The sequence below is a fragment of the Eucyclogobius newberryi genome, unplaced genomic scaffold (assembly GCF_026437365.1).
Source record: "Eucyclogobius newberryi isolate DKJ021-1_F unplaced genomic scaffold, fEucNew1.0.hap1 SCAF_354, whole genome shotgun sequence".
In the NCBI taxonomy this organism is placed as follows: domain Eukaryota; kingdom Metazoa; phylum Chordata; class Actinopteri; order Gobiiformes; family Gobiidae; genus Eucyclogobius; species Eucyclogobius newberryi.
In genome coordinates this window covers 21,590-43,267 of record NW_027316006.1, presented here as the reverse complement: position 1 = coordinate 43,267, position 21,678 = coordinate 21,590, and the positions used below count along the sequence as shown (strand labels likewise).

The window sequence follows — 21,678 nt, the reverse complement described above, 5'->3', positions numbered from 1 at the left end:
ACCTGGTTTAGATCTGGTTTAGACCTGGTTTAGTCCTGGTTTAGTCCTGGTTTAGTCCTGGTTTAGACCTGGTTTTGACCTGGTTTAGACCTGGTTTAGTCCTGGTTTAGTCCTTGTTTAGTCCTGGTTTAGACCTGGTTTAGTCCTGGTTTAGACCTGGTTTAGACCTGGTTTAGACCTGGTTTAGATCTGGTTTAGTCCTGGTTTAGACCTGTTTATGTCCTGGTTTAGTCCTGGTTTAGTTCTGTTTTAGACCTGGTTTAGATCTGGTTTAGTTCTGGTTTAGTCCTGGTTTAGTCCTGGTTTTTGTCCTGGTTTAGTCCTGGTTTAGACCTGGTTTAGACCGTGTTTAGTCCTGGTTTAGACCTGGTTTAGTCCTTGTTTAGTCCTGGTTTAGACCTGGTTTAGTCCTGGTTTAGTTCTGGTTTAGTTCTGGTTTAGTCCTGGTTTAGTTCTGGTTTATGTCCTGGTTTAGTCCTGGTTTAGTTCTGTTTTAGACCTGGTTTAGATCTGGTTTAGTTCTGGTTTAGTCCTGGTTTAGTCCTGGTTTAGTCCTGGTTTAGTCCTGGTTTAGTCCTGGTTTAGACCTGGTTTAGTCCTGGTTTAGTCCTGGTTTAGACCTGGTTTAGTCCTGGTTTAGACCTGGTTTAGTCCTGGTTTAGTCCTGGTTTAGTCCTGGTTTAGTCCTGTTTTAGACCTGGTTTAGACCTGGTTTAGTCCTGGTTTAGACCTGGTTTAGACCTGGTTTAGTCATGGTTTAGACCTGGTTTAGTCCTGGTTTAGACCTGGTTTAGACCTGGTTTAGTCCTGGTTTAGTCCTGGTTTAGACCTGGTTTAGTCCTGTTTTAGACCTGGTTTAGACCTGGTTTAGTCCTGGTTTAGACCTGGTTTAGTCCTGGTTTAGTCCTGGTTTAGACCTGGTTTAGTCCTGGTTTAGACCTGGTTTGGACCTGGTTTTGACCTGGTTTAGTCCTGGTTTTGACCTGGTTTAGACCTGGTTTAGTCCTGGTTTGGATCTGGTTTAGACCTGGTTTAGACCTGGTTTAGTCCTGGTTTAGACCTGGTTTAGACCTGGTTTAGACCTGGTTTAGTCCTGGTTTAGACCTGGTTTAGTCCTGGTTTAGACCTGGTTTAGACCTGGTTTAGTCCTGGTTTAGTCCTGGTTTAGACCTGGTTTAGTCCTGGTTTAGATCTGGTTTAGATCTGGTTTAGACCTGGTTTAGACCTGGTTTAGTCCTGGTTTAGACCTGGTTTAGTCCTGGTTTGAACCTGGTTTAGTCCTGGTTTAGATTTGGTTTAGACCTGGTTTAGTCCTGGTTTAGTCCTGGTTTAGTTCTGGTTTAGTCCTGGTTTAGACCTGGTTTAGACCTGGTTTAGTCCTGGTTTAGTCCTGGTTTAGACTTGGTTTGGACCTGATTTAGTCCTGGTTTAGACTTGGTTTGGACCTGGTTTAGTCCTGGTTTAGTTCTGGTTTAGTCCTGGTTTAGACCTGGTTTAGACCTGGTTTAGTCCTGGTTTAGTCCTGGTTTAGACTTGGTTTGGACCTGATTTAGTCCTGGTTTAGACTTGGTTTGGACCTGGTTTAGTCCTGGTTTAGACCTGGTTTGGACCTGGTTTAGTCCTGGTTTAGTCCTGGTTTAGACCTGGTTTGGACCTGGTTTGGACCTGGTTTAGTCCTGGTTTAGTCCTGGTTTAGACCTGGTTTGGACCTGGTTTAGTCCTGGTTTAGACCTGGTTTTGACCTGGTTTAGTCCTGGTTTAGTCCTGGTTTAGACCTGGTTTAGTTCTGGTTTAGTCCCGTTTTAGACCCGGTTTAGACCTGGTTTAGACCTGGTTTGGACCTGGTTTAGTCCTGGTTTAGACCTGGTTTGGACCTGGTTTAGTCCTGGTTTAGTCCGGGTTTGGACCTGGTTTAGTCCTAGTTTAGTCCTGGTTTAGTTCTGGTTTAGTCCTGGTTTAGTCCTGGTTTAGACCTGGTTTAGTCCTGGTTTAGAACTGGTTTAGATCTGGTTTAGTTCTGGTTTAGTCCCGTTTTAGACCCGGTTTAGACCTGGTTTATATCTGGTTTGGACCTGGTTTAGTCCTGGTTTAGACCTGGTTATGTCCTGGTTTAGACCTGGTTTAGACCTGGTTTAGTCCTGGTTTAGTCCTGGTTTAGACCTGGTTTGGACCTGGTTTAGTCCTGGTTTAGTCCTGGTTTAGACCTGGTTTAGTCCTGGTTTAGTCCTGGTTTAGACCTGGTTTAGTCCTGGTTTAGACCTGGTTTAGTTCTGGTTTAGTCCTGGTTTAGTCCTGTTTTAGATCTGGTTTAGTCCTGGTTTAGACCTGGTTTAGACCTGGTTTAGTCCTGGTTTAGTCCTGGTTTAGTCCTGGTTTAGTTCTGGTTTAGACCTGGTTTAGTCCCTGTTTAGTCCTGTTTTAGATCTGGTTTAGTCCTGGTTTAGACCTGGTTTAGACCTGGTTTAGTCCTGGTTTAGTCCTGGTTTAGTCCTGGTTTAGTCCTGGTTTAGACCTGGTTTGGACCTGGTTTAGTCCTGGTTTAGTCCTGGTTTAGTCCTGGTTTAGTTCTGGTTTGGACCTGGTTTAGAACTGGTTTAGTCCTAGTTTAGTCCTGGTTTAGTTCTGGTTTAGTCCTGGTTTAGTTCTGGTTTAGTTCTGGTTTAGTCCTGGTTTAGTTCTGGTTTAGACCTGGTTTAGTCCTGATTTAGTCCTGGTTTAGACCTTGTTTTGACCTGGTTTGGACCTGGTTTAGACCTGGTTTAGTCCTGGTTTAGTCCTGGTTTAGTCCTGGTTTAGACCTGGTTTAGTCCCTGTTTAGTCCTGGTTTAGAACTGGTTTAGTCCTGGTTTAGACCTGGTTTAGTCCCTGTTTAGTCCTGGTTTAGACCTGGTTTAGTCCTGGTTTGACCTGGTTTAGTCCTGGTTTAGACCTGGTTTAGACCTGGTTTAGTCCTGGTTTAGTCCTGGTTTAGTCCTGGTTTGGACCTGGTTTAGTCCTGGTTTAGTCCTGGTTTAGACCTGGTTTTGACCTGGTTTAGTCCTGGTTCAGTCCTGGTTTAGACCTGGTTTAGTTCTGGTTTAGTCCTGGTTTAGACCTGGTTTAGTCCTGGTTTAGTCCTGGTTTGGACCTGGTTTAGTCCTGGTTTAGTCCTGGTTTAGACCTGGTTTAGTCCTGGTTTAGTCCTGGTTTAGACCTGGTTTAGTCCCTGTTTAGTCCTGGTTTAGACTTGGTTTGGACCTGGTTTAGTCCTGGTTTAGTCCTGGTTTAGACTTGGTTTGGACCTGGTTTAGTCCTGGTTTAGTCCTGGTTTAGTCCTGGTTTAGACTTGGTTTGGACCTGGTTTAGTCCTGGTTTAGTCCTGGTTTAGACCTGGTTTTGACCTGGTTTAGACTTGGTTTGGACCTGGTTTAGTCCTGGTTTAGTCCTGGTTTAGTCCTGGTTTAGTCCTGGTTTAGACCTGGTTTAGTCCCTGTTTAGTCCTGGTTTAGACTTGGTTTGGACCTGGTTTAGTCCTGGTTTAGTCCTGGTTTAGACCTGGTTTAGTCCTGGTTTAGTCCTGGTTTAGACCTGGTTTAGTCCTGGTTTAGACCTGGTTTAGTCCCTGTTTAGTCCTGGTTTAGACCTGGTTTAGACCTGGTTTAGTCCTGGTTTGACCTGGTTTAGTCCTGGTTTAGACCTGGTTTAGACCTGGTTTAGTCCTGGTTTAGTCCTGGTTTAGACTTGGTTTGGACCTGGTTTAGTCCTGGTTTAGTCCTGGTTTAGACCTGGTTTTGACCTGGTTTAGTCCTGGTTTAGTCCTGGTTTAGACCTGGTTTAGTTCTGGTTTAGTCCCGTTTTAGACCCGGTTTAGACCTGGTTTAGACCTGGTTTGGACCTGGTTTAGTCCTGGTTTAGTCCTGGTTTAGACCTGGTTTAGACCTGGTTTAGTCCTGGTTTGACCTGGTTTAGTCCTGGTTTAGACCTGGTTTAGACCTGGTTTAGTCCTGGTTTAGTCCTGGTTTAGACTTGGTTTGGACCTGGTTTAGTCCTGGTTTAGTCCTGGTTTAGACCTGGTTTTGACCTGGTTTAGTCCTGGTTTAGTCCTGGTTTAGACCTGGTTTAGTTCTGGTTTAGTCCCGTTTTAGACCCGGTTTAGACCTGGTTTAGACCTGGTTTGGACCTGGTTTAGTCCTGGTTTAGTCCTGGTTTAGACCTGGTTTAGTCCTGGTTTAGTCATGGTTTAGTCCTGGTTTAGACCTGGTTTTGACCTGGTTTTGTCCTGGTTTAGTCCTGGTTTAGGCCTGGTTTGGACCTGGTTTAGACCTGGTTTAGTCCTGGTTTAGTCCTAGTTTAGACCTGGTTTAGTCCTGGTTTAGTCCTGGTTTAGACCTGGTTTAGACCTGGTTTAGTCCTGGTTTAGACCTGGTTTAGTCCTGGTTTAGTCCTGGTTTAGACCTGGTTTAGTCCTGGTTTAGTCCTGGTTTAGACCTGGTTTAGACCTGGTTTAGTCCTGGTTTAGTCCTGGTTTAGACCTGGTTTAGACCTGGTTTAGTCCTGGTTTAGACCTGGTTTAGTCCTGGTTTAGTCCTGGTTTAGACCTGGTTTAGTCCTGGTTTAGACCTGGTTTGGACCTGGTTTTGACCTGGTTTAGTCCTGGTTTTGACCTGGTTTAGTCCTGGTTTAGATCTGGTTTACACCTGGTTTAGACCTGGTTTAGACCTGGTTTAGTCCTGGTTTAGTCCTGGTTTAGTCCTGGTTTAGACCTGGTTTAGTCCTGGTTTGAACCTGGTTTAGTCCTGGTTTAGATTTGGTTTAGACCTGGTTTAGACTTGGTTTGGACCTGGTTTAGTCCTGGTTTAGTCTTGGTTTAGACCTGGTTTAGTCCTGGTTAGGTCCTGGTTTAGACCTGGTTTAGTTCTGGTTTAGTCCTGGTTTAGACCTGGTTTAGTTCTGGTTTAGTCCCGGTTTAGACCTGGTTTAGTTCTGGTTTAGTTCTGGTTTAGTCCTGGTTTAGTCCTGGTTTAGACCTGGTTTAATCCTGGTTTAGTCCTGGTTTAGTTCTGGTTTAGTCCTGGTTTAGACCTGGTTTAGACCTGGTTTAGACCTGGTTTAGTCCTGGTTTAGTCCTGGTTTAGACCTGGTTTAATCCTGGTTTAGTCCTGGTTTAGTCCTGGTTTAGACCTGGTTTAGACCTGGTTTAGACCTGGTTTAGTCCTGGTTTAGTCCTGGTTTAGACTTGGTTTGGACCTGGTTTAGACCTGGTTTAGTCCTGGTTTAATCCTGGTTTAGACCTGGTTTAGTCCTGGTTTAGTCCTGGTTTAGACCTGGTTTGGACCTGGTTTAGTCCTGGTTTAGACCTGGTTTGGACCTGGTTTAGTCCTGGTTTAGTCCTGGTTTAGACCTGGTTTAGACCTGGTTTAGTCCTGGTTTAGAACTGGTTTAGATCTGGTTTAGTTCTGGTTTAGTCCTGGTTTAGTCCTGGTTTAGACCTGGTTTAGTTCTGATTTAGTCCCGTTTTAGACCCGGTTTAGACCTGGTTTAGATCTGGTTTAGTTCTGGTTTAGTCCCGTTTTAGACCCGGTTTAGACCTGGTTTAGAGCTGGTTTAGACCTGGTTTGGACCTGGTTTAGACCTGGTTTAGACCTGGTTTAGTCCTGGTTTAGTCCTGGTTTAGACCTGGTTTGGACCTGGTTTAGTCCTGGTTTAGTCCTGGTTTAGACCTGGTTTAGTCCTGGTTTAGTCCTGGTTTAGACCTGGTTTGGACCTGGTTTAGTCCTGGTTTAGTCCGGGTTTGGACCTGGTTTAGTCCTAGTTTAGTCCCGGTTTAGACCCGGTTTTGACCTGGTTTAGTCCTGGTTTAGTTCTGGTTTAGTCCTGGTTTAGACCTGGTTTTGACCTGGTTTAGACCTGGTTTAGTCCTGGTTTAGTCCTGGTTTAGACCTGGTTTAGTCCCTGTTTAGTCCTGGTTTAGACCTGGTTTAGTCCTGGTTTAGACCTGGTTTAGACCTGGTTTAGACCTGGTTTAGTCCTGGTTTAGTCCTGGCTTAGTCCCGGTTTAGACTTGCTTTGGACCTGGTTTAGTCCTGGTTTAGTCCTGGTTTAGACCTGGTTTAGTTCTGGTTTAGTCCCGTTTTAGACCCGGTTTAGACCTGGTTTAGACCTGGTTTGGACCTGGTTTAGTCCTGGTTTAGTCCTGGTTTAGACCTGGTTTAGACCTGGTTTAGTCCTGGTTTAGAACTGGTTTAGATCTGGTTTAGTTCTGATTTAGTCCCGTTTTAGACCCGGTTTAGACCTGGTTTAGATCTGGTTTAGTTCTGGTTTAGTCCCGTTTTAGACCCGGTTTAGACCTGGTTTAGACCTGGTTTGGACCTGGTTTAGTCCTGGTTTAGTCCTGGTTTAGACCTGGTTTAGTCCTGCTTTAGACCTGGTTTTGACCTGGTTTAGTCCTGGTTTAGTCCCGTTTTAGACCCGGTTTAGACCTGGTTTAGACCTGGTTTGGACCTGGTTTAGTCCTGGTTTAGTCCTGGTTTAGACCTGGTTTAGACCTGGTTTAGTCCCGGTTTAGAACTGGTTTAGATCTGGTTTAGTTCTGGTTTAGTCCCGTTTTAGACCCGGTTTAGACCTGGTTTAGACCTGGTTTGGACCTGGTTTAGTCCTGGTTTAGTCCTGGTTTAGACCTGGTTTAGTCCTGGTTTAGTCCTGGTTTAGACCTGGTTTAGAACTGGTTTAGATCTGGTTTAGTTCTGGTTTAGTCCCGTTTTAGACCCGGTTTAGACCTGGTTTAGACCTGGTTTGGACCTGGTTTAGTCCTGGTTTAGTCCTGGTTTAGACCTGGTTTAGTCCTGGTTTAGTCCTGGTTTAGACCTGGTTTGGACCTGGTTTAGTCCCGGTTTAGACCCGGTTTTGACCTGGTTTAGTCCTGGTTTAGTTCTGGTTTAGTCCTGGTTTAGACCTGGTTTAGTCCTGATTTAGACCTGGTTTAGTCCTGATTTAGACCTGGTTTAGTCCTGATTTAGACCTGGTTTAGACCTGGTTTTGACCTGGTTTAGACCTGGTTTAGTCCTGGTTTAGTCCTGGTTTAGACCTGGTTTAGTCCCTGTTTAGTCCTGGTTTAGACCTGGTTTAGTCCTGGTTTAGACCTGGTTTAGACCTGGTTTAGACCTGGTTTAGTCCTGGTTTAGTCCTGGCTTAGTCCCGGTTTAGACTTGCTTTGGACCTGGTTTAGTCCTGGTTTAGTCCTGGATTAGTTCTGGTTTAGACCTGGTTTAGTCCCTGTTTAGTCCTGGTTTAGACCTGGTTTAGACCTGGTTTAGTCCTGGTTTAGACCTGGTTTAGACCTGGTTTAGTCCTGGTTTAGACCTGGTTTAGACCTGGTTTAGTCCTGGTTTAGACCTGGTTTAGACCTGGTTTAGTCCTGGTTTAGTCCTGGTTTGGACCTGGTTTAGACCTGGTTTAGACCTGGTTTAGTCCTGGTTTAGTCCTGGTTTAGTCCGGGTTTGAACCTGGTTTAGAACTGGTTTAGTCCTATTTTAGTCCTGGTTTAGTTCTGGTTTAGTCCTGGTTTAGTCCTGGTTTAGTTCTGGTTTAGTTCTGGTTTAGTCCTATTTTAGTCCTGGTTTAGTTCTGGTTTAGTCCTGGTTTAGTCCTGGTTTAGTTCTGGTTTAGTTCTGGTTTAGTCCTGGTTTATTTCTGGTTTAGTCCTGGTTTGACCTGGTTTAGTCCTGGTTTAGTCCTGGTTTAGACCTGGTTTAGTCCTGGTTTAGTCCTGGTTTAGACCTGGTTTAGTCCTGGTTTAGTCCTGGTTTAGTCCTGGTTTAGTCCCTGTTTAGTCCTGGTTTAGTCCTGGTTTAGACCTGGTTTAGTCCTGGTTTAGTCCTGGTTTAGTCCTGGTTTAGTCCTGGTTTAATTCTGGTTTAGTCCTGGTTCAGACTTGGTTATGTCCTGGTTTAGTCCTGGTTTAGACCTGGTTTAGACTTGGTTTAGACATGGTTATGTCCTGGTTTAGTCCTGGTTTAGACCTGGTTTAGTCCTGGTTTAGTCCTGGTTTAGTCCTGGTTTAGACCTGGTTATGTCCTGGTTTAGTCCTGGTTTAGACCTGGTTTAGACTTGGTTTAGACCTGGTTTAGTCCTGGTTTGACCTGGTTTAGTCCTGGTTTAGTCCTGGTTTAGTCCTGGTTTAGACCTGGTTTAGTCCTGGTTTAGACCTGGTTTAGACCTGGTTTAGTCCTGGTTTAGTCCTGGTTTAGACCTGGTTTAGTCCTGGTTTAGTCCTGGTTTAGTCCCTGTTTAGTCCTGGTTTAGACCTGGTTTAGTCCTGGTTTAGTCCTGGTTTAGTCCTGGTTTAGACCTGGTTTAGTCCTGGTTTAGACCTGGTTTAGTCCTGGTTTAGTCCTGGTTTAGACCTGGTTTAGTCCTGGTTTAGTCCTGGTTTAGTCCTGGTTTAGTCCTGGTTTAGACCTGGTTATGTCCTGGTTTAGTCCTGGTTTAGACCTGGTTTAGACCTGGTTATGTCCTGGTTTAGTCCTGGTTTAGACCTGGTTTAGACCTGGTTTAGTCCCTGTTTAGTCCTGGTTTAGACTTGGTTTGGACCTGGTTTAGTCCTGGTTTAGTCCTGGTTTAGTCCTGGTTTAGACTTGGTTTGGACCTGGTTTAGTCCTGGTTTAGTCCTGGTTTAGACCTGGTTTAGTTCTGGTTTAGTCCCGTTTTAGACCCGGTTTAGACCTGGTTTAGACCTGGTTTGGACCTGGTTTAGTCCTGGTTTAGTCCTGGTTTAGACCTGGTTTAGACCTGGTTTAGTCCTGGTTTAGAACTGGTTTAGATCTGGTTTAGTTCTGGTTTAGTCCCGTTTTAGACCCGGTTTAGACCTGGTTTAGTTCTGGTTTGGACCTGGTTTAGTCCTGGTTTAGTTCTGGTTTAGTCCCGGTTTAGACCCGGTTTTGACCTGGTTTAGTCCTGGTTTAGTTCTGGTTTAGTCCTGGTTTAGACCTGGTTTAGTCCTGATTTAGACCTGGTTTAGAGCTGGTTTAGACCTGGTTTGGACCTGGTTTAGACCTGGTTTAGTCCTGGTTTGACCTGGTTTAGTCCTGGTTTAGTCCTGGTTTAGACCTGGTTTAGTCCTGGTTTAGTCCTGGTTTGACCTGGTTTAGTCCTGGTTTAGTCCTGGTTTAGACCTGGTTTAGTCCTGGTTTAGTCCTGGTTTAGTTCTGGTTTAGTCCCGGTTTAGACTTGCTTTGGACCTGGTTTAGTCCTGGTTTAGTCCTGGTTTAGATCTGGTTTAGTTCTAGTTTAGTCCTGGTTTAGTCCTGGTTTAGATCTGGTTTGGACCTGGTTTAGTCCTGGTTTAGTTCTAGTTTAATCCTGGTTTAGTCCTGGTTTGGACCTGGTTTAGACTTGGTTTGGACCTGGTTTAGTCCTGGTTTAGTCCTGGTTTGGACCTGGTTTAGACCTGGTTTAGTCCTGGTTTAGTCCTGGTTTAGACCTGGTTTAGACCTGGTTTAGTCCTAGTTTAGTCCTGGTTTAGACCTGGTTTAGTTCAGGTTTAGTCCCGGTTTAGACTTGGTTTGGACCTGGTTTAGTCCTGGTTTAGACCTGGTTTAGACCTGGTTTAGTCCTGGTTTAGTCCTGGTTTAGACCTGGTTTAGACCTGGTTTAGTTCTGGTTTAGTCCTGGTTTAGTCCTGGTTTAGTCCCTGTTTAGTCCTGGTTTAGACCTGGTTTAGACCTGGTTTAGTCCTGGTTTGACCTGGTTTAGTCCTGGTTTAGACCTGGTTTAGTCCTGGTTTAGACCTGGTTTAGTCCTGGTTTAGTCCTGGTTTAGTCCTGGTTTGACCTGGTTTAGTCCTGGTTTAGTCCTGGTTTAGACCTGGTTTAGTCCTGGTTTAGTCCTGGTTTAGTTCTGGTTTAGTCCCGGTTTAGACTTGCTTTGGACCTGGTTTAGTCCTGGTTTAGTCCTGGTTTAGATCTGGTTTAGTTCTAGTTTAGTCCTGGTTTAGTCCTGGTTTAGATCTGGTTTGGACCTGGTTTAGACCTGGTTTAGTCCTGGTTTAGTTCTAGTTTAATCCTGGTTTAGTCCTGGTTTGGACCTGGTTTAGACCTGGTTTAGTCCTGGTTTAGTCCTGGTTTAGACTTGGTTTGGACCTGGTTTAGTCCTGGTTTAGTCCTGGTTTGGACCTGGTTTAGACCTGGTTTAGTCCTGGTTTAGTCCTGGTTTAGACCTGGTTTAGACCTGGTTTAGTCCTAGTTTAGTCCTGGTTTAGACCTGGTTTAGTTCAGGTTTAGTCCCGGTTTAGACTTGGTTTGGACCTGGTTTAGTCCTGGTTTAGACCTGGTTTAGACCTGGTTTAGTTCTGGTTTAGTCCTGGTTTAGTCCTGGTTTAGTCCCTGTTTAGTCCTGGTTTAGACCTGGTTTAGACCTGGTTTAGTCCTGGTTTGACCTGGTTTAGTCCTGGTTTAGACCTGGTTTAGTCCTGGTTTAGACCTGGTTTAGACCTGGTTTAGTCCTGGTTTAGTCCTGGTTTAGACCTGGTTTAGACCTGGTTTAGACCTGGTTTAGTCCTGGTTTAGTCCTTGTTTAGACCTGGTTTAGTCCTGGTTTAGTCCTGGTTTAGACCTGGTTTAGTCCTGGTTTAGTCCTGGTTTAGACCTGGTTTAGACCTGGTTTAGTCCTGGTTTAGTCCTGGTTTAGACATGGTTATGTCCTGGTTTAGTCCTGGTTTAGACCTGGTTTAGTCCTGGTTTAGTCCTGGTTTAGACCTGGTTTAGTCCTGGTTTAGACATGGTTATGTCCTGGTTTAGTCCTGGTTTAGACCTGGTTTAGTCCTGGTTTAGTCCTGGTTTAGTCCTGGTTTAGACCTGGTTTAGACTTGGTTTGGACCTGGTTTAGTCCTGGTTTAGTCCTGGTTTAGACCTGGTTTAGTCCTGGTTTAGTCCTGGTTTAGACCTGGTTTAGTCCTGGTTTAGACCTGGTTTAGACCTGGTTTAGTCCCTGTTTAGTCCTGGTTTAGACCTGGTTTAGACCTGGTTTAGTCCTGGTTTGACCTGGTTTAGTCCTGGTTTAGTCCTGGTTTAGACCTGGTTTAGACCTGGTTTAGACCTGGTTTAGACCTGGTTTAGACCTGGTTTAGTCCTGGTTTAGACCTGGTTTAGACCTGGTTTAGTCCTGGTTTAGACCTGGTTTAGACCTGGTTTAGTCCTGGTTTAGACCTGGTTTAGACCTGGTTTAGTCCTGGTTTAGTCCTGGTTTGGACCTGGTTTAGACCTGGTTTAGACCTGGTTTAGTCCTGGTTTAGTCCTGGTTTAGTCCGGGTTTGAACCTGGTTTAGAACTGGTTTAGTCCTATTTTAGTCCTGGTTTAGTTCTGGTTTAGTCCTGGTTTAGTCCTGGTTTAGTTCTGGTTTAGTTCTGGTTTAGTCCTATTTTAGTCCTGTTTAGTTCTGGTTTAGTCCTGGTTAGTCCTGGTTTAGTTCTGGTTTAGTTCTGGTTTAGTCCTGGTTTATTTCTGGTTTAGTCCTGGTTTGACCTGGTTTAGTCCTGGTTTAGTCCTGGTTTAGACCTGGTTTAGTCCTGGTTTAGTCCTGGTTTAACCTGGTTTAGTCCTGGTTTAGTCCTGGTTTAGTCCTGGTTTAGTCCCTGTTTAGTCCTGGTTTAGTCCTGGTTTAGACCTGGTTTAGTCCTGGTTTAGTCCTGGTTTAGTCCCTGGTTTAGTCCTGGTTTAATTCTGGTTTAGTCCTGGTTCAGACTTGGTTATGTCCTGGTTTAGTCCTGGTTTAGACCTGGTTTAGACTTGGTTTAGACATGGTTATGTCCTGGTTTAGTCCTGGTTTAGACCTGGTTAGTCCTGGTTTAGTCCTGGTTTAGTCCTGGTTTAGACCTGGTTATGTCCTGGTTTAGTCCTGGTTTAGACCTGGTTTAGACTTGGTTTAGACCTGGTTTAGTCCTGGTTTGACCTGGTTTAGTCCTGGTTTAGTCCTGGTTTAGTCCTGGTTTAGACCTGGTTTAGTCCTGGTTTAGACCTGGTTTAGACCTGGTTTAGTCCTGGTTTAGGTCCTGGTTTAGACCTGGTTTAGTCCTGGTTTAGTCCCTGGTTTAGTCCCTGTTTAGTCCTGGTTTAGACCTGGTTTAGTCCTGGTTTAGTCCTGGTTTAGTCCCTGGTTTAGACCTGGTTTAGTCCTGGTTTAGACCTGGTTTAGTCCCTGGTTTAGTCCTGGTTTAGACCTGGTTTAGTCCTGGTTTAGTCCTGGTTTAGTCTGGTTTAGTCCTGGTTTAGACCTGGTTATGTCCTGGTTAGTCCTGGTTTAGACCTGGTTTAGACCTGGTTATGTCCTGGTTTAGTCCTGGTTTAGACCTGGTTTAGACCTGGTTTTAGTCCCTGTTTAGTCCTGGTTTAGACTGGTTTGGACCTGGTTTAGTCCTGGTTTAGTCCTGGTTTAGTCCTGGTTTAGACTTGTTTGGACCTGGTTTAGTCCTGGTTTAGTCTGGTTTAGACCTGGTTTAGTCTGTTTAGTCCGTTTTAGACCCGGTTTAGACCTGGTTTAGACCTGTTTGGACCTGGTTTAGTCCTGGTTTAGTCCTGGTTTAGACCTGGTTTAGACCTGTTTAGTCCTGGTTTAGAACTGGTTTAGATCTGGTTTAGTTCTGGTTTAGTCCCGTTTTAGACCCGGTTTAGACCTGGTTTAGTTCTGGTTTGGACCTGGTTTAGTCCTGGTTTGTTCTGGTTTAGTCCCGGTTTAGACCCGGTTTTGACCTGGTTTAGTCCTGGTTTAGTTCTGGTTTAGTCCCTGGTTTAGACCTGGTTTAGTCCTGATTTAGACCTGGTTTAGAGCTGGTTTAGACCTGGTTTGGACCTGGGTTTAGACCTGGTTTAGTCCTGGTTTGACCTGGTTAGTCCTGGTTTAGTCCTGGTTTAGACCTGGTTTAGTCCTGGTTTAGTCCTGGTTTGACCTGGTTTAGTCCTGGTTTAGTCCTGGTTTAGACCTGGTTTAGTCCTGGTTTAGTCCTGGTTTAGTTCTGGTTTAGTCCCGGTTTAGACTTGCTTTGGACCTGGTTTAGTCCTGGTTTAGTCCTGGTTTAGATCTGGTTTAGTTCTAGTTTAGTCCTGGTTTAGTCCTGGTTTAGATCTGGTTTGGACCTGGTTTAGTCCTGGTTTAGTTCTAGTTTAATCCTGTTAGTCCTGGTTTGGACCTGGTTTAGACCTGGTTTAGTTCTAGTTTAATCCTGTTTAGTCCTGGTTTGGACCTGGTTTAGACCTGGTTTAGTCCTGGTTTAGTCCTGGTTTAGACTTGGTTTGGACCTGGTTTAGTCCTGTTTAGTCCTGGTTTGGACCTGGTTTAGACCTGGTTTAGTCCTGGTTTAGTCCTGTTTAGACCTGGTTTAGACCTGGTTTAGTCCTAGTTTAGTCCTGGTTTAGACCTGGTTTAGTTCAGGTTTAGTCCCGGTTTAGACTTGGTTTGGACCTGGTTTAGTCCTGGTTTAGACCTGGTTTAGACCTGGTTTAGTCCTGGTTTAGTCCTGGTTTAGACCTGGTTTAGACCTGGTTTAGTTCTGGTTTAGTCCTGGTTTTAGTCCTGGTTTAGTCCCTGTTTAGTCCTGGTTTAGGACCTGGTTTAGGACCTGGTTTAGTCCTGGTTTGACCTGGTTTAGTCCTGGTTTAGACCTGGTTTAGTCCTGGTTTAGACCTGTTTAGACCTGGTTTAGTCCTGGTTTAGTCCTGTTTAGACCTGGTTTAGACCTGGTTTAGACCTGGTTTAGTCCTGGTTTAGTCCTGGTTTAGACCTGGTTTAGTCCTGGTTTAGACCTGTTTAGACCTGGTTTAGTCCTGGTTTAGTCCTGGTTTAGACCTGGTTTAGTCCTGGTTTAGACCTGTTTAGTCCTGGTTTAGTCCTGGTTTAGACCTGGTTTAGACCTGGTTTAGTCCTGGTTTAGTCTGGTTTAGTCCTGGTTTAGACATGTTATGTCCTGGTTTAGTCCTGGTTTAGACCTGGTTTAGTCCTGGTTTAGTCCTGGTTTAGACCTGGTTTAGTCCTGGTTTAGACATGGTTATGTCCTGGTTTAGTCCTGGTTTAGACCTGGTTTAGTCCTGGTTTAGTCCTGGTTTAGTCCTGGTTTAGACCTGGTTTAGACTTGGTTTGGACCTGGTTTAGTCCTGGTTTAGTCCTGGTTTAGACCTGGTTTAGTCCTGGTTTAGTCCTGGTTTAGACCTGGTTTAGTCCTGGTTTAGACCTGGTTTAGAACTGGTTTAGTCCCTGTTTAGTCCTGGTTTAGACCTGGTTTAGACCTGGTTTAGTCCTGGTTTTGACCTGGTTTAGTCCTGGTTTAGTCCTGGTTTAGACTTGGTTTGGACCTGGTTTAGTCCTGGTTTAGTCCTGGTTTAGACCTGGTTTAGTTCTGGTTTAGTCCCGTTTTAGACCCGGTTTAGACCTGGTTTAGACCTGGTTTGGACCTGGTTTAGTCCTGGTTTAGTCCTGGTTTAGACCTGGTTTAGACCTGGTTTAGTCCTGGTTTAGAACTGGTTTAGATCTGGTTTAGTTCTGGTTTAGTCCCGTTTAGACCCGGTTTAGACCTGGTTTAGTTCTGGTTTGGACCTGGTTTAGTCCTGGTTTAGTTCTGGTTTAGTCCCGGTTTAGACCCGGTTTTGACCTGGTTTAGTCCTGGTTTAGTTCTGGTTTAGTCCTGGTTTAGACCTGGTTTAGTCCTGATTTAGACCTGGTTTAGAGCTGGTTTAGACCTGGTTTGGACCTGGTTTAGACCTGGTTTAGTCCTGGTTTGACCTGGTTTAGTCCTGGTTTAGTCCTGGTTTAGACCTGGTTTAGTCCTGGTTTAGTCCTGGTTTGACCTGGTTTAGTCCTGGTTTAGTCCTGGTTTAGACCTGGTTTAGTCCTGGTTTAGTCCTGGTTTAGTTCTGGTTTAGTCCCGGTTTAGACTTGCTTTGGACCTGGTTTAGTCCTGGTTTAGTCCTGGTTTAGATCTGGTTTAGTTCTAGGTTTAGTCCTGGTTTAGTCCTGGTTTAGATCTGGTTTGGACCTGGTTTAGACCTGGTTTAGTCCCTGGTTTAGTTCTAGTTTAATCCTGGTTTAGTCCTGGTTTGGACCTGGTTTAGACCTGGTTTAGTCCTGTTTAGTCCTGGTTTAGACTTGGTTTGGACCTGGTTTAGTCCCTGGTTTAGTCCTGGTTTGGACCTGGTTTAGACCTGGTTTAGTCCTGGTTTAGTCCTGTTTAGACCTGGTTTAGACCCTGGTTAGTCCTAGTTTAGTCCTGGTTTAGACCTGGTTTAGTTCAGGTTTAGTCCCGTTTAGACTTGGTTTGGACCTGGTTTAGTCCTGGTTTAGACCTGGTTTAGACCTGGTTTAGTCCTGGTTTAGTCCTGGTTTAGACCTGGTTTAGACCTGGTTTAGTTCTGGTTTAGTCCTGGTTTAGTCCTGGTTTAGTCCCCTGTTTAGTCCTGGTTTAGACCTGGTTTAGACCTGGTTTAGTCCTGGTTTGACCTGGTTTAGTCCTGGTTTAGACCTGGTTTAGTCCTGGTTTAGACCTGGTTTAGACCTGGTTTAGTCCTGGTTTAGTCCTGGTTTAGACCTGGTTTAGACCTGGTTTAGACCTGGTTTAGTCCTGGTTTAGTCCTTGTTTAGACCTGGTTTTAGTCCTGGTTTAGTCCTGGTTTAGACCTGGTTTAGTCCTGGTTTAGTCCTGGTTTAGACCTGGTTAGACCTGGTTTAGTCCTGGTTTAGTCCCTGTTTAGTCCCTGGTTTAGACATGGTTTATGTCCTGGTTTAGTCCTGGTTTAGACCTGGTTTAGTCCTGGTTTAGTCCCTGGTTTAGACCTGGTTTAGTCCTGGTTTAGACATGGTTTATGTCCTGGTTTAGGTCCTGGTTTAGACCTGTTTAGTCCTGGTTTAGTCCTGGTTTAGTCCTGGTTTAGACCTGGTTTAGACTTGGTTTGGACCTGTTTAGTCCTGGTTTAGTCCTGGTTTTAGACCTGGTTTAGTCCTGGTTTAGTCCTGGTTTAGACCTGGTTTAGTCCTGGTTTAGACCTGGTTTAGACCTGGTTAGTCCCCTGTTTAGTCCTGTTTAGACCTGGTTTAGACCTGGTTTAGTCCTGGTTTGACCTGGTTTAGTCCTGGTTTAGTCCTGGTTTTAGACCTGGTTTAGACCTGGTTTAGACCTGGTTTAGTCCTGGTTTAGACCTGGTTTAGACCTGGTTTAGTCCTGGTTTAGTCCTGGTTTAGACCTGGTTTAGACCTGGTTTAGTCCTGATTTAGACCTGGTTTAGTCCTGATTTAGACCTGGTTTTGACCTGGTTTAGACCTGGTTTAGTCCTGGTTTAGTCCTGGTTTAGACCTGGTTTAGTCCTGGTTTAGTCCTGGTTTAGTCCTGGTTTAGACCTGGTTTAGACCTGGTTTAGTCCTGGTTTAGTGCTGGTTTAGTCCTGGTTTAGTCCTGGTTTAGTTCTGGTTTAGTCCCGGTTTAGACTTGCTTTGGACCTGGTTTAGTCCTGGTTTAGTCCTGGTTTAGTCCTGGTTTAGATCTGGTTTACTTCTAGTTTAGTCCTGGTTTAGTCCTGGTTTAGATCTGGTTTGGACCTGGTTTAGACCTGGTTTAGTCCTGGTTTAGTTCTAGTTTAATCCTGGTTTAGTCCTGGTTTGGACCTGGTTTAGACCTGGTTTTGACCATGTTTAGTCCTGGTTTGGACCTGGTTTAGACCTGGTTTTGACCTGGTTTAGTCCTTGTTTAGTCCTGGTTTAGACCTGGTTTAGATCTGGTTTAGACCTGGTTTGGACCTGGTTTAGTCCTGGTTTAGACCTGGTTTAGACCTGGTTTAGATCTGGTTTAGACCTGGTTTAGTCCTGGTTTAGTCCTGGTTTAGTCCTGGTTTAGACCTGGTTTTGACCTGGTTTAGACCTGGTTTAGTCCTGGTTTAGTCCTTGTTTAGTCCTGGTTTAGACCTGGTTTAGTCCTGGTTTAGACCTGGTTTAGACCTGGTTTAGACCTGGTTTAGATCTGGTTTAGTCCTGGTTTAGACCTGTTTATGTCCTGGTTTAGTCCTGGTTTAGTTCTGTTTTAGACCTGGTTTAGATCTGGTTTAGTTCTGGTTTAGTCCTGGTTTAGTCCTGGTTTAGTCCTGGTTTAGTCCTGGTTTAGACCTGGTTTAGACCGTGTTTAGTCTTGGTTTAGACCTGGTTTAGTCCTTGTTTAGTCCTGGTTTAGACCTGGTTTAGTCCTGGTTTAGTTCTGGTTTAGTTCTGGTTTAGTCCTGGTTTAGTTCTGGTTTATGTCCTGGTTTAGTCCTGGTTTAGTTCTGTTTTAGACCTGGTTTAGATCTGGTTTAGTTCTGGTTTAGTCCTGGTTTAGTCCTGGTTTAGTCCTGGTTTAGTCCTGGTTTAGTCCTGGTTTAGACCTGGTTTAGTCCTGGTTTAGTCCTGGTTTAGACCTGGTTTAGTCCTGGTTTAGACCTGGTTTAGTCCTGGTTTAGTCCTGGTTTAGTCCTGGTTTAGTCCTGTTTTAGACCTGGTTTAGACCTGGTTTAGTCCTGGTTTAGACCTGGTTTAGACCTGGTTTAGTCATGGTTTAGACCTGGTTTAGTCCTGGTTTAGACCTGGTTTAGACCTGGTTTAGTCCTGGTTTAGTCCTGGTTTAGACCTGGTTTAGTCCTGTTTTAGACCTGGTTTAGACCTGGTTTAGTCCTGGTTTAGACCTGGTTTAGTCCTGGTTTAGTCCTGGTTTAGACCTGGTTTAGTCCTGGTTTAGACCTGGTTTGGACCTGGTTTTGACCTGGTTTAGTCCTGGTTTTGACCTGGTTTAGACCTGGTTTAGTCCTGGTTTGGATCTGGTTTAGACCTGGTTTAGACCTGGTTTAGTCCTGGTTTAGACCTGGTTTAGACCTGGTTTAGACCTGGTTTAGTCCTGGTTTAGACCTGGTTTAGTCCTGGTTTAGACCTGGTTTAGTCCTGGTTTAGTCCTGGTTTAGACCTGGTTTAGTCCTGGTTTAGATCTGGTTTAGATCTGGTTTAGACCTGGTTTAGTCCTGGTTTAGACCTGGTTTAGACCTGGTTTAGACCTGGTTTAGTCCTGGTTTAGACCTGGTTTAGTCCTGGTTTAGACCTGGTTTAGTCCTGGTTTAGTCCTGGTTTAGACCTGGTTTAGTCCTGGTTTAGATCTGGTTTAGATCTGGTTTAGACCTGGTTTAGACCTGGTTTAGTCCTGGTTTAGACCTGGTTTAGTCCTGGTTTGAACCTGGTTTAGTCCTGGTTTAGATTTGGTTTAGACCTGGTTTAGTCCTGGTTTAGTCCTGGTTTAGTTCTGGTTTAGTCCTGGTTTAGACCTGGTTTAGTCCTGGTTTAGTCCTGGTTTAGACTTTGTTTGGACCTGATTTAGTCCTGGTTTAGACTTGGTTTGGACCTGGTTTAGTCCTGGTTTAGACCTGGTTTGGACCTGGTTTAGTCCTGGTTTAGTCCTGGTTTAGACCTGGTTTGGACCTGGTTTGGACCTGGTTTAGTCCTGGTTTAGTCCTGGTTTAGACCTGGTTTGGACCTGGTTTAGTCCTGGTTTAGACCTGGTTTTGACCTGGTTTAGTCCTGGTTTAGTCCTGGTTTAGACCTGGTTTAGTTCTGGTTTAGTCCCGTTTTAGACCCGGTTTAGACCTGGTTTAGACCTGGTTTGGACCTGGTTTAGTCCTGGTTTAGACCTGGTTTGGACCTGGTTTAGTCCTGGTTTAGACCTGGTTTAGTCCTGGTTTAGACCTGGTTTTGACCTGGTTTAGTCCCGTTTTAGACCCGGTTTAGACCTGGTTTAGACCTGGTTTGGACCTGGTTTAGTCCTGGTTTAGACCTGGTTTGGACCTGGTTTAGTCCTGGTTTAGTCCGGGTTTGGACCTGGTTTAGTCCTAGTTTAGAACTGGTTTAGATCTGGTTTAGTTCTGGTTTAGAACTGGTTTAGTCCTGGTTTAGACCTGGTTTAGTCCTGGTTTAGAACTGGTTTAGTCCTGGTTTAGAACTGGTTTAGATCTGGTTTAGTTCTGGTTTAGTCCCGTTTTAGACCATGTTTAGACCTGGTTTATATCTGGTTTGGACCTGGTTTAGTCCTGGTTATGTCCTGGTTTAGACCTGGTTTAGACCTGGTTTAGTCCTGGTTTAGTCCTGGTTTAGACCTGGTTTGGACCTGGTTTAGTCCTGGTTTAGTCCTGGTTTAGACCTGGTTTAGACCTGGTTTAGTCCTGGTTTAGTCCTGGTTTAGACCTGGTTTAGTCCTGGTTTAGACCTGGTTTAGTTCTGGTTTAGTCCTGGTTTAGTCCTGTTTTAGATCTGGTTTAGTCCTGGTTTAGACCTGGTTTAGACCTGGTTTAGTCCTGGTTTAGTCCTGGTTTAGTCCTGGTTTAGTTCTGGTTTAGACCTGGTTTAGTCCCTGTTTAGTCCTGTTTTAGATCTGGTTTAGTCCTGGTTTAGACCTGGTTTAGACCTGGTTTAGTCCTGGTTTAGTCCTGGTTTAGTCCTGGTTTAGTCCTGGTTTAGACCTGGTTTAGTCCTGGTTTAGTCCTGGTTTAGACCTGGTTTGGACCTGGTTTAGTCCTGGTTTAGTCCTGGTTTAGTCCTGGTTTAGTTCTGGTTTGGACCTGGTTTAGAACTGGTTTAGTCCTAGTTTAGTCCTGGTTTAGTTCTGGTTTAGTCCTGGTTTAGTTCTGGTTTAGTTCTGGTTTAGTCCTGGTTTAGTTCTGGTTTAGACCTGGTTTAGTCCTGATTTAGTCCTGGTTTAGACCTTGTTTTGACCTGGTTTGGACATGGTTTAGACCTGGTTTAGTCCTGGTTTAGTCCTGGTTTAGTCCTGGTTTAGACCTGGTTTAGTCCCTGTTTAGTCCTGGTTTAGACCTGGTTTAGTCCTGGTTTAGACCTGGTTTAGTCCCTGTTTAGTCCTGGTTTAGACCTGGTTTAGTCCTGGTTTGACCTGGTTTAGTCCTGGTTTAGACCTGGTTTAGACCTGGTTTAGTCCTGGTTTAGTCCTGGTTTAGTCCTGGTTTGGACCTGGTTTAGTCCTGGTTTAGTCCTGGTTTAGACCTGGTTTTGACCTGGTTTAGTCCTGGTTCAGTCCTGGTTTAGACCTGGTTTAGTTCTGGTTTAGTCCTGGTTTAGACCTGGTTTAGTCCTGGTTTAGTCCTGGTTTGGACCTGGTTTAGTCCTGGTTTAGTCCTGGTTTAGACCTGGTTTAGTCCTGGTTTAGTCCTGGTTTAGACCTGGTTTAGTCCCTGTTTAGTCCTGGTTTAGACTTGGTTTGGACCTGGTTTAGTCCTGGTTTAGTCCTGGTTTAGACTTGGTTTGGACCTGGTTTAGTCCTGGTTTAGTCCTGGTTTAGTCCTGGTTTAGACTTGGTTTGGACCTGGTTTAGTCCTGGTTTAGTCCCTGGTTTAGACCTGGTTTTGACCTGGTTTAGACTTGGTTTAGTCCTGGTTTAGTCCCTGGTTTAGTCCTGGTTTAGTCCTGGTTTAGACCTGGTTTAGTCCCTGTTTAGTCCTGGTTTAGACTTGGTTTGGACCTGGTTTAGTCCTGGTTTAGTCCTGGTTTAGACCTGGTTTAGTCCTGGTTTAGTCCTGGTTTAGACCTGGTTTAGTCCTGGTTTAGACCTGGTTTAGTCCCTGTTTAGTCCTGGTTTAGACCTGGTTTAGACCTGGTTTAGTCCTGGTTTGACCTGGTTTAGTCCTGGTTTAGACCTGGTTTAGACCTGGTTTAGTCCTGGTTTAGTCCTGGTTTAGACTTGGTTTGGACCTGGTTTAGTCCTGGTTTAGTCCTGGTTTAGACCTGGTTTTGACCTGGTTTAGTCCTGGTTTAGTCCTGGTTTAGACCTGGTTTAGTTCTGGTTTAGTCCCGTTTTAGACCCGGTTTAGACCTGGTTTAGACCTGGTTTGGACCTGGTTTAGTCCTGGTTTAGTCCTGGTTTAGACCTGGTTTAGACCTGGTTTAGTCCTGGTTTGACCTGGTTTAGTCCTGGTTTAGACCTGGTTTAGACCTGGTTTAGTCCTGGTTTAGTCCTGGTTTAGACTTGGTTTGGACCTGGTTTAGTCCTGGTTTAGTCCTGGTTTAGACCTGGTTTAGTCCTGGTTTAGTCCTGGTTTAGACCTGGTTTGGACCTGGTTTAGTCCTGGTTTAGTCCGGGTTTGGACCTGGTTTAGTCCTAGTTTAGTCCTGGTTTAGTTCTGGTTTAGTCCTGGTTTAGTTCTGGTTTAGTCCCGGTTTAGACCCGGTTTTGACCTGGTTTAGTCCTGGTTTAGTTCTGGTTTAGTCCTGGTTTAGACCTGGTTTTGACCTGGTTTAGACCTGGTTTAGTCCTGGTTTAGTCCTGGTTTAGACCTGGTTTAGTCCCTGTTAATCCTGGTTTAGACCTGGTTTAGTCCTGGTTTAGACCTGGTTTAGACCTGGTTTAGACCTGGTTTAGTCCTGGTTTAGTCCTGGCTTAGTCCCGGTTTAGACTTGCTTTGGACCTGGTTTAGTCCTGGTTTAGTCCTGGTTTAGACCTGGTTTAGACCTGGTTTAGTCCTGGTTTAGAACTGGTTTAGATCTGGTTTAGTTCTGATTTAGTCCCGTTTTAGACCCGGTTTAGACCTGGTTTAGATCTGGTTTAGTTCTGGTTTAGTCCCGTTTTAGACCCGGTTTAGACCTGGTTTAGACCTGGTTTTGACCTGGTTTAGTCCTGGTTTAGTCCTGGTTTAGACCTGGTTTAGTCCTGC

At 44.8% G+C, this 21,678-nt stretch overlaps 1 long non-coding RNA gene across 1 annotated transcript; it reads right to left on the bottom strand.

Annotated features, from left to right (window-relative positions):
* Positions 1–1,066: 1,066 nt before the first annotated feature.
* On the bottom strand, positions 1,067–20,501 carry LOC140375903 (uncharacterized). Its single transcript, XR_011929801.1, has 4 exons — positions 20,390–20,501; positions 20,334–20,356; positions 12,035–12,180; positions 1,067–1,225 (listed from the first exon to the last, which is right to left on the bottom strand). It is a non-coding gene; the product is annotated as an uncharacterized lncRNA (long non-coding RNA).
* Between the last annotated feature and the right edge of the window lie 1,177 nt (positions 20,502–21,678).